The sequence below is a fragment of the Gavialis gangeticus genome, unplaced genomic scaffold (assembly GCF_001723915.1).
Source record: "Gavialis gangeticus isolate Ggan-Ray unplaced genomic scaffold, GavGan_comp1, whole genome shotgun sequence".
Classification (NCBI taxonomy): Eukaryota; Metazoa; Chordata; order Crocodylia; family Gavialidae; genus Gavialis; species Gavialis gangeticus.
The window spans coordinates 7,396,305-7,407,309 of record NW_017728991.1 but is presented as its reverse complement, the minus strand read 5'-3'; the positions used below and the strand labels follow the sequence as shown (position 1 = coordinate 7,407,309).

At 46.3% G+C, this 11,005-nt stretch overlaps 1 protein-coding gene across 1 annotated transcript in view; it reads right to left on the bottom strand.

The window, feature by feature from the left end:
- The window catches only part of TEX2 (testis expressed 2), a 153,027-nt gene extending 142,342 nt beyond the window's left edge, over positions 1-10,685 (bottom strand). Inside the window, exon 1 of the mRNA XM_019516759.1 lies at positions 10,386-10,685. The gene's annotated coding sequence lies outside the window, so the exon portion shown is untranslated. The remainder of the gene's footprint in view (positions 1-10,385) is intronic.
- Between the last annotated feature and the right edge of the window lie 320 nt (positions 10,686-11,005).

The window sequence follows — 11,005 nt, the reverse complement described above, 5'->3', positions numbered from 1 at the left end:
CGAGCAGTCTTTAAGGGGCAGGGTCCCCTCAGGGCGGGGCGGGGCGGGGCTTTGCCACGTGTGGGCTGGGCTTGTGGGGGTCACCTGCCTGGCTCCTCTCAACCTGGGAGTGCATCAAACAGCCTTCTGTCCACTCCCTGCCAATGGTTTCCTCTCCCCCCCAGCTCTGGGGGATCCTCAGGGGGATGTGGCTTCTTTTGTGAATCCCACCGAGTCGTTGGGGGGGAAAAGTTCTTGGCAAGGCGGGCCTGGTCTGAGAGTAGCGACGAGCGGGAGTGCTAGTGCCCGCCGCACGAGCGCCAGCTGGGGAGTGGGATGTCAGGCAGGCTGCAACGTCTGTATCCAGGCCGTGATTTTTTGTTTGCATCCAGTCGGTGGATGAAGTGAAGTTCGTCGGCTCATCTGCAAAAGGTGTTTTGTAAGTTCCCTTCGAGGACTAGGCTGGAGAGCGTGGAGAGGGAGCAATTGTCCCACGAGAAGTGGGCACCTGCAGAGAGCTGGGTCTTGTCTTTGATGGATTTCCAGTGCGCACTCATTCTGGTGCACGGTTGTTGTTTGGTTTCTCCAACATATTTTCTCTCAGGGCATTTGTTGCAGGCAGCCCCCGCTTAACGCTGTTTCCCTTAGCGCTATTTCACTATGACGCTCATTTGAAATTGGTCACCATCTTGGGTCATTAAAAACAATAGCAGTCACCATCTTGGGTCGTCAAATACTTTCAGTTTCATTTAACGCTCGTTTCACTTAATGCTAGTTTTTTCAGGAACCGGTTAAGAGCACTAAGTGGGAGTTGCCTGTATAACACTTCTGGAGGTGCTGGTGTAAGTCTAGGAATAGCTATGGTTTCATTGTGGGGTGTAGTTATAGAGGGGGTGGGGGTGGAGGTGTGTTGACAGGTTTTGCATTTCTTGTCCTGGCATGGTCTGGATCCATTTATCGATGTGGTTTGTGTCACAGGAAGTTTGCTTCTGGTGATGAGGTTAGCAAGGTTTGGTGCTCGTTTGAAGGCTAGAATGGGTGGCTCTGGAAAGATCTCTTTGGGTCTTCTTCTAGCATGAGTTGCAATTGTTTGAGGATTTTCCATGTAGGTTCCAGGGAAAGGTGATATGTCATAACTAATAATGTACGATTTGCGGGGATTTTCTTTTTATACTGCAGTAAATCTTCACATGGTATCTGGGGGGATCTTTGAAAGAGCCGGGGGTAGCTACCAAGGAGGAGTATACCTCCCTGGCTCACACTTGCAGGGAATCAGTTAGGAAGGCCAAAGCAAGCTTAGGGCTTAGGCTGGTGACAACAATTAAGGACAACAAAAAGTTCTTCTTCAGGTATACAGGGAGTAAATGAAGACACAGGATAACATGGGGCCCATACAGGACAAACTCAGGCAGTTGGTGCCAGAGATGGGGGACAGAGCTGAGCTCTTCAGTGAGTTCTTTGCATCTGTATTCCTAGACATAGACCAAGACAAATCTCCCAATTGGATCATAGATAGATAGGAGGGACACCAGCCCACTAACTGTTAGCACAGACTTAGTGAAGGGGCACTTGGAGGTGCTGGATGTGTTCAAATCAGTGAGCACAGATGAACTTCATCCAAGGGTGCTGAAGGAATTGGCCGGTGTCATAGCAGAGCCACTGGCACAGCTGTTTGACCACTCATGGTGCTCCGGTCAGGTCCCAGAAGACTGGAAAAGGGCCAATGTGGTCCCTGTTTTCAAGAAGGGGAGGACGGAGGAACTTGGAAACTATAGGCCAGTTAGTCTCATCTCCATCCCTGGGAAAACTCTGGAAAAAATCATTAAGGATCACATTTGTGGGAGCCCAGCAGGGGAAATAATGCTGAAAGGAAATCAGCATGGATTCATTGCAGGTAGTTCCTGCCTGACTAACCTTGTTTCTTTTTATGACCAGGTCCCAAAATGCTTAGACGCAGGACTCGAGGTGCATGTCATCTACCTAGACTTTAAGAAGGCCTTCGATACAGTATCTCATTCTGTTCTCATAAATAAACTGACAGGCTGTGATGCAGATGATTACACAGTCTGGCAAATTGGCTTAGGGATTGCACCCAGAGAGTGATGGTGGACGGGTCAGTATCGACCTGGAAAGATGTAGGCAGTGGAGTCCTGCAAGGCTCGGTCCTTGGACCAGTGGTATTCAATGTCTTCATCAGTGACTTGGAAGAAGGTGTGGAGAGCACCCTATCCAAGTTCGCAGATGATACCAAATTATGGGGCAAAGTTAACACACCAGAGGGTAGGGAACGGATCCAGGTGGATCTAGACAGGCTGGAAAAATGGGCAGAACAAAATAGGATGCAGTTCAGCAAAGACAAATGCAAAGTGCTGCACCTGGGCAAAAAGAACCACCAACACACTTACGGGCTGGGGGACGACCTTCTCAGCAGCACAGCAGCAAAAAAGGATCTTAGAATTGTAGCTGACTCCAAGATGAACATGAGTCATCAATGTGACGAAGTGATCAACAAGGCTAACCACACTTTATCATGCATTAACAGATGCATGACAAACGGGTCCAGGAATGTGATGCTTCCCCTCTATGCAGTACTGGTCAGGCTGCAGTTGGAGTACTGCATCCAGTTTTGGGCGCCACACTTCAAGAGGGATGTGGAAAATCTTGAGAGGGTCCAGAGGAGGCCACTCATATGGTCAGAGGCCTGCAGGCAAGGCCCTACGAGGAGAAACTGAGGGACCTAGATCGCTTCAGCCTTCACAAGAGAAGGCTGAGAGGTGATCTTGTGGCTGCCCATAAATTCATCAGGGAAAAGCAGCAGGGAATAGGAGATGCTCTATTTACTAGGGCACCCCTTGGAGTAACTAGGAACAATGGCAACAAACTGATGAAGAGCAGATTTAGGTTGGACATTAGAAAGAACTTCTTCACAGGAAGGGTTGCCAGAATCTGGAATAGGCTTCCAAGGGAGGTGGTGCTCTCCCCTACCTTGGGGATCTTCAAAAGGAGACTGGACAAGCACTGAGCTGGGGTCGTCTGACCCCAGTGCTCTTTCCTGCCCAGGGCAGGGGGTTGGACTTGATGACTTACTGAGGTCCCTTCTGACCCTAACATCTATGAATCTATCTCTCTGGAGAAGTGTCCTTGGTGAGAGCAGTGGCAGCTGAGCCATCAGTGATCAACACAGAGGTTGGAAGGGATTCACCCAAACCACTGGCGAAGAGCACATGGGCTTCAGAAACAGAAGGATCAGCTCATGAGCAACTCATTAACCAGAAAGAAAGAGGTTAACTTCATAGCACTTCTTCTTTCGTATACCATCAGATATTAATTGCCAAGTCTAGGAGCCACTGTCTGGGATTATTGCTCAGTGTGCGGACATCATCTACCCCGTTTGGATATTTGTGAAGTTTGCAGCTTTCCATTAAGCGCTGTGCTGGTTGTTGGACACCACAGTTACACAGGGGCTGTCCAAGATGTGACATGTCCTGATGCCTCCATATCCAGATCTCTGTTCAGCTTGAACCATGCTCCTCCATCAAGCTCGTGCCTGATGGGAGACTCGTTTGCTGTTGGTATACAACATGCCGGGAATGGGTCTGACCTTTCCCAGCAGTCGACCTGCTCCGTTGCTGCCCATAGGTTTGGTTCCACATCCCCAGTCTCTTCCAAAAGCTTATGGGCTTCATGTACAAAAGGTTTATGGCTTTTAAGCCTCCACTTGTTTGGGTCTTCAGTTGACAGTTGATGGAGCAGGTGATTTTTGTCATCTCTTGCCTCTCTTGCCAGTAATGATGTTAGGGTCTGTCTTTTTATATCACTTGGTCTAATGCCCAAGAGTACAGGAAGTATACCTGTGTGTGTGTAAAATATGCAGCCTGTACAAGTCTCAGTGCACTAAGTACAGTCGAGCTTTTTTAGTACAGTGTCTAGTCTATAAAGGATTATGCACTCTGAGCTTGTATGTAACAGAGTAATGAGATGGGTTGGTAGCTCTTTGGATCCTCTGGTGGTTTATTGGGTTTTGGGATAGCTATGTCTGTTTTTTCTCCAGAATTTGTGAAGTCTGTTACTTTCTAGACATTTATACATTACTTCAATTTTCATAAGACTGTTTTCTAAGGAATAGGTCCACCAGTGCCAACCCTGTTGCAGTTTTATCAGGCATTCACAGATGGAGCTAGCACAGATAGTCTCACTAATGTGGTTTAACCCACTTCACCAGCAGCTGGACCTTGGAGAATGCTCGTTTTCAGATATAGTGCAGTTCTTTTTAGTAGACAGCAGTCGATCCTCAGGATCGTGGTGTACACGTCTAGTCAGAGGCCTGATGAATCCATTTGTGGCTGACAAGCCCAATTTGAGAGCGACACGGCTTGTTACAAGTTTCACAGATCCATATGTTGTCTGAGTTGGAGTCCAAGTTCACAGCATGCTGCTTTCTCCTTTTGCGTTTTCCATCTGTCCTCTGGATCAAAGCCACTTCATGTTGAGCTGCACCCAGTGCCAGATGTTCCCTCCAGATACTGCGTGCTCCTCCCAACTTTCTATATTGATGTTGATCAACTTCATATAATTTTTCTGCACACTGTGGAATTCTTTTTAAAGGTGGTGTAAACCAGTATCTTCAGTAAATGTTTACTTTACCTTACTTTCTGACCGAATCATTCATTGGAAATGGGTATTGTCCCCAGGAAATACTCGGACATGCAAAGAGATCCATTACGTGATGTCAAAACATTACACACGTACAAAACAATGCACCATTGATCAGTCAAATAGGTAATTACCCCAGGCAACATCATGTCACAGGTCAATAAATACTATTGTGGATGGCTCCCAGCAAAACAGAAGTTAGCTTAATTCCTTCCTATTAAAGGATGCTTTTTGGGACAGGAAGTGCTCAATAACTTACCATTTTTACCCCTGGACAAGGTGTTACTGCTATTGGAACTAGTCAGTATGCATAGCCAAATATCCATACTATGAATCCAGATTCACACTAGCTCACTTCCACTTATTCCTCTGAAGTTACCCCGGAGATGTGTTTGTCCCAGTGAGCTCTAATTCAATTATAATTGAATTACAATGACACTTAGGAGGTGCCCCTGAATTCCTTTGTCACCAACTGGTATTTAAAATTATGGCACTTTATTAGGCAGTATATCACTATGGCATTTTAATTTATTAACTAATGTGAAAAGTGATATGGAAGCATAAGACAGTAATTCCAAATAGGCTAGTGTGATGTACTAATAAAGTATTTTAAAATATATTTGACCATCTGTAAATATTTCAAAATAGTATTATTTATTACAATTTATTATTGTCATCCCATTCTTTATTATATAATTATAATTAAAAGATATAACATGCACACATTAAAAATTATTATTTATTATAAAACAGCTTTATTCAATCAGACCCTATTAGGCAAGGCATCGCATTGTCTTTTAACAAGGAGATGACCTATTTTCACTGCCTATTTCAAAGCAAATGCAGATTGCATTCAAGTTGTTTTTTCCCCAAATGTTAGCACTTTTAAAAGGGATACATTCACAGCCATGGAGTCTGCAGTCTGTCTATATTCCTGACCTGGCCCTTCTCCTGGTAGCATCTAAGGACCTATAATGTATTCATCTATGTCAGTGTTTCTCAACCGATGGGTTGCAAAAGTGGGTCACAAGAATATATGTAAGGGTTGTGAACACACTTAAAAAATGGATCAACAAACTTTAAGCATGGATTCTGTGTTAAAGGAAAAAAATGGGAAACTCTGTTTTTTTCCCTTGCAGGCTGTCAGAGTTCCAGTCTCTCCGGGGCTGCTTAGGGCCCCCCCCCCCCATTCCCCACACACTGGGCTGGGGCCTGGGGGAAGTGGGTTGGGAATGAGGGGCACTGGGTCAGGACCGGCCATTGATGTTTACAAATGGGTGCTGGTACAAAAAAGTTGGAGAACCAGTGAGCTATGTCACACCCCTGGGAGGTTTTAGTCTATTTTTCAGCAGAACAGAGAGACTAAATGACTTAGGATATCTACAGAAGAGCAGAAATGGAACCCAGATCTTCAGAGTCTCTGATCAGGTTCTTAACTGCAAGGCCACCTCCCTTTTCCTAGTCCTATACCAAGCAATGGCAATACAAGCTTCTCCTATGCTGCCCTGTCAAAGCCTGTTCGTAAAAATATCATCTCTCTGCATAAGAGGGTTTTACAGTCTTAAAGTCTATGAAAGTCACAATCCTACAAGGCGCTTAGCAGCTGCTCAAAAGGGATGACTGTCCACAAACCACACTGAAGTCAACAGTAGTTGAATGTTCCACATCGAACAAAACCTGCCCTTGGTATATACTAAGCAATGGATTTAGATAATCAAACTAAAAACCAGGTCCTTCAAGGAGCTGAGCTCTTTCTGTGATGTGCTGAGCACTCTTAACTCCCCTGGAACCCTGCTTCCAATGTGAGCTGGATCTTGAGCTACACTTGATGGTCTACTTATCCCATTACCAGTTTGAGTCACCTAGTAGCATTCACATTTCAAATTAACCTGAAGCATTTGTTCCCATTATGGGTCTGACTCGCTCTGTGATGTACTCAGGTTGCAGCTGTGCAAGATGTTGCCCAGAGTTACTGCACTGGCAGAAGACGTAACTGGGTGTGAGAGTGGGGTACTCAGGATACCTAGACAGAATGAACATGATCTTTCACAACGCTGATGATTATATAACTCTTCCTATTCCTCTCAGAAGAATAGGGCGAACAGAGGCTGCAAATATGCAAACAGATTTGTATCCTCAGTGTGACTCTTCATTTTAACATACAAATCATTTTATGAGACATCTGGTTTTAGGATCACATTCTCCACTGCCTTGCACACTGTGTAGTCTCTTAGAACATTATGACCTGAGTGCAGAATAGCTACACAGCATTCAAAGCAGTGCATATTGGAACCCTGACTCTTATACCCCACCAATCTTACTCCACTGACTGCTCCTCCTGACTGGGAGAAGAACTGCTTATTGAATCAAGTTATTGTGTTATATTGTGTTGCTAGAAACTGAAATCCCATATTCAACTAACCAAGACCTCTGGTTTCAATTACGTTTAAAATAAACATTTTAATGCAAAAACATTATCCTAAATATATAAAAAAAACTACATGTAAATGTATATACAATAATTCAGGATGTATGTCATTGTTCAGCTCTCCTATCGTGCAGGACAGCCCTCGTTTCAGCATCCTATTGTACAGACCAGATGTTAGTGTTTCCAAAGTTTAAAGATACGATCAATGTAGCAGGGCACTGATGTACCTGCTGTTTGTGGAGTGATAAGTAAGGAATCCAGCTGCGGGTTGCCAGGGTAACCAGTGGGAGTCAGCTGACTGGAAGGGGCATGGCCTGGTTCCCATATAACCCCAGGCTGAGGCCAGGTAGGCAGTCTCCTGCTGGCAGTCAAGGGAGAAGGTGCTCTGCTAGAGCCAACAGTGTGGAGAAGCGTGACTGCATGAGCCCCTCCTGATTGCTGTTATGTGGTGGAGAATTCCCTGGTAGGAACTGAATGTGGTTTTAGCCGGATGGTTTAGATTTTATGTTATAGCTCAGGGGCTTGTGTTTTTTTTGTGTTCACTATTTAGACCGGAGGACTGGGTGAGGCTATTAGGGGTTGGAGGAGGCCTCATAGGGGCTCCATAGTAGTGTGGGGATCCCAGTGCCAGAGAGGGTGCAGCATTTGGGGGTGCACTGACCCCAGTCCTGAAAAGGGGAGCAAAGAATCATAGGCCAGGCAAGGCTGAGGCCGTCTGAGCCTGGCAGGAGGTTCGAGACCCCAAGTGGGAGATTTTGGGGCCAGGTACAGCTACGGCCACCTGAGCCCCAGAGAAGGGGGGGCAGCGTGAGAAGCCCCGGGGGGGGCAGCGTGAGAAGCTCCAGAGAGGGGGGGCATTGATTGACAAGTGCCAGAGGGCCACAGTTGTGAGAGAGAAGCCGGAACGCCGGTGAGGTGCAGGTTGCGAGAGTGGAACAGACCGTCAGGTACATCCATGAGGCTTGGGCTGCTGTGTAAGGGGAGGAAAGGAGCCGCAGATAGTACCCCATGCATTGGGCAGAAAATGGGCAGCCTCCTGCTTAATTAACATCCTCTAATTAAGCAAGTAACAACAAGGCGCGGCAGGCGAAGGTGGGCGGTTGGCCCATAACCGGCGTTGCAAGGTCACTAGTGGATGGACCCCGAAGAGGCACACCTGTCACAATCAAATTTTTATTTTCTGGCTGGAAAACATGTACCACTAGGAACAAATTCTATGGCCTGAAAGTGTAGCTGATGAATTGCTTTCCTCTGTGTAGTTACAAGTGACATAACAGAAGTGCTGAAGAAGTAGCTTTACTTTCACAAAATAATAAAAGATTACATTAAGGTCCCAATTCAGGGAAGAACTTAAACATATGTTTAACACCAAGCATATGTTTAGGTCTGGTTGACTTAAGCATATCAGCTCTTTGCTGAAAAAAATGTTATTTGTGTGGTTAAAGATGCACACCCACTTACATACTTTGCTACATCCATATCTACTTGATCAAATAACCCTTCTTTTTCCCTCCAATGCGAAACTTTTTTTCCATCTCATCTGGGCAAAGCACCAAAGAAATGGGCCACACAGCCAGGACTTTCAGATTTGTAATTAAATGTTTTAACGTGTCCAACAATGGAATGCCATTTACATATTTAAAGTGAGAATCAAAGCCCCAGTCACTGGCTTGGAGGTGATATATTTGTGTTAGACTGGTAGGCAAATGTGTCAAGGCTCTTTTCAACAGTCACTACTGTTGTTTTCCCAACCTGAACATCCCACTCTGAAACCAATGCAACCTCTCCACAAGTAGAAGAGGTTGACCCTTGAAGACTGGTTTTCCCCCTCTGCTGGAGGAGAAATCAGTGAGATGGAGTCTGAGTATGTTCTAAGCATTACTTGTTTTATTTACAGCCATGCACCAGCAGGCAGGCAACCCCTTTGTCTGGGAAAGTTGTTTAGCACCAGTTCCCAGGAGTCACTCTCCCTCTAGGCTAAGGGAAGAAGTTACACATAAACTGGTGTAAGGGATTGGAAACCAATTAAAATCTATAACATAACAGAAGTTCAGTGCACATAAACCACTTTCAAAATGGGCATAAGTAGTTTAAGATCAACCTGGATCAGACTTAACTGATTTAGATGAAACCAGTTTATTGATCTTCTGTCCCAGATCCCCAGCAGATTCAAGTTAACTCACAGTCCCCAAGCCTCCCAGGATGCTTTGCACCTCCCTTGCAAACCCCGTCTCTCAGAGTGGACGGCTTAGCTTTAGCCCAAGCTGTCTGCTTCAGCTGAGCGGGAAGGTGTGTTTTAGCACCCCCCAGCTTCTGGTCTGGATCACTCCAGGCATGTGGCTGCATTTCCAGAAACAAAAGTGAATGTCTGTTCACTCGCTTATCAGTTCAGTCTACGAAGCTTAGACTAACCCACAAAGATTGAATTGATTCAGCCTCAGGCTTTCTGATGGTCTGTACTTAGCCCTACTAGAGTTTGATCAAATTAGAGACCGTGCAGAGAACAAAGTCTGCTGTTTGCCCAACCTCCTATCTAAGACTCATCACCTCTGTATAGAATTTAGCAGAGCAAACAGTAACAACATCATCCCAAGACACTGCACATGATCCCATTTGCTTGTGTATCATCCTGCTCCCAGGAGGAGAATGTAATCAGTGGGAATCAAAACTATTGATCTTAAGCATGCCACCCAGTCACCACTCGAAAAGGACAGAGCACTATGCTGGAAGGTCTGGGTTACATATTTCCACTGGCTGAGGAAGCTCAGCTCGCATTCCAGTGGTCCACTCTTTCCTCATTCCCATGTTTTACACAGGAGAGGCTCAGGCTCATGCTTTTAGATGTAGAGGTTCCCAGGGCACTCCTCACTGCCAATAACCTATGCAGGGATTTTGCACTACACTCACAGGGTGAGCACCTCGAAAATTACGGTGTGCCCTAGCATTGTCTCTGGATGGATCTGGGTGCAATGTTCATTTATGAGACACTGTCATATTTTCCTGGCTGTGGAGTGAGAACGCAGATCAAGGAGCACTATGGCTGCAGTGATCATTGCCTAAAATATTTATTTCAAGCACCACAAGCTTGTTCCCTCTCCTGCCCAACAGTTCTGCCTGTTACGATCACAGTTCTGCAGCACTGGGCTAGTGCCTGAGAAAGAGAGAAACCCCCTACAGATAAGAAACAAAATGTAACCGAGAGATCTCATCCCAGCGTTTGACACTGCACAGCTCACAAAAGCAGTTTTTGCCCTTTCCTACTGCCAGAACACTCCTAACATGCCCTGTGGGAAGGGGGCTCTTCAGGGGGAGGTGTACAACTTACAGAGCCAGTTCTGCAGCCGGCGGTGACAGCACTCTGCAACAGCACTCTGCAGCTGTAGGAGCAAGGACTTTGCAAGCCCGGACTGGGCACAGGCTGTGTATTATCTTCCTGCAAAATGCAAATAGATGACACTGGGATGTTGACACACAGACGGTTATAAGCATGTTGAATGAAGCCACCATCTTTGCAGGGAGGTCTTAGAACCCACTTGCAAATCAATTCGGCTGCTTTATCATCTGGGTATCCAACTTGAAGGCACCAGGGCTCCGATTTTCAGAGATGTCTGGCATTTCGACTTCTTCTTGGACTTCCAGAAGGCCTTCGACACAGTGTCCCACCCAATTCTGGTGGGCAAGCTGAGGGCCTGCGGCATTGATGAATGCACAGTCACATGGGTGGCAAACTGGCTCCAGGGGCACACCCAGAGGGTGGTGGTGGACAGGTTGATGTCGATCTGGGACAGTGTAGGCAGCGGAGTCCCCCAGGGCTCGGTCCTTGGGCTGGTGCTGTTCAACATCTTCATTAGCGACCTGGACGAGGGTGTGGAGAGCACCCTGTTCAAGTGCGGTGATGACACCAAGCTGTGTGGTAAAGTGAATACACTGGCAGGCAGGGACCGC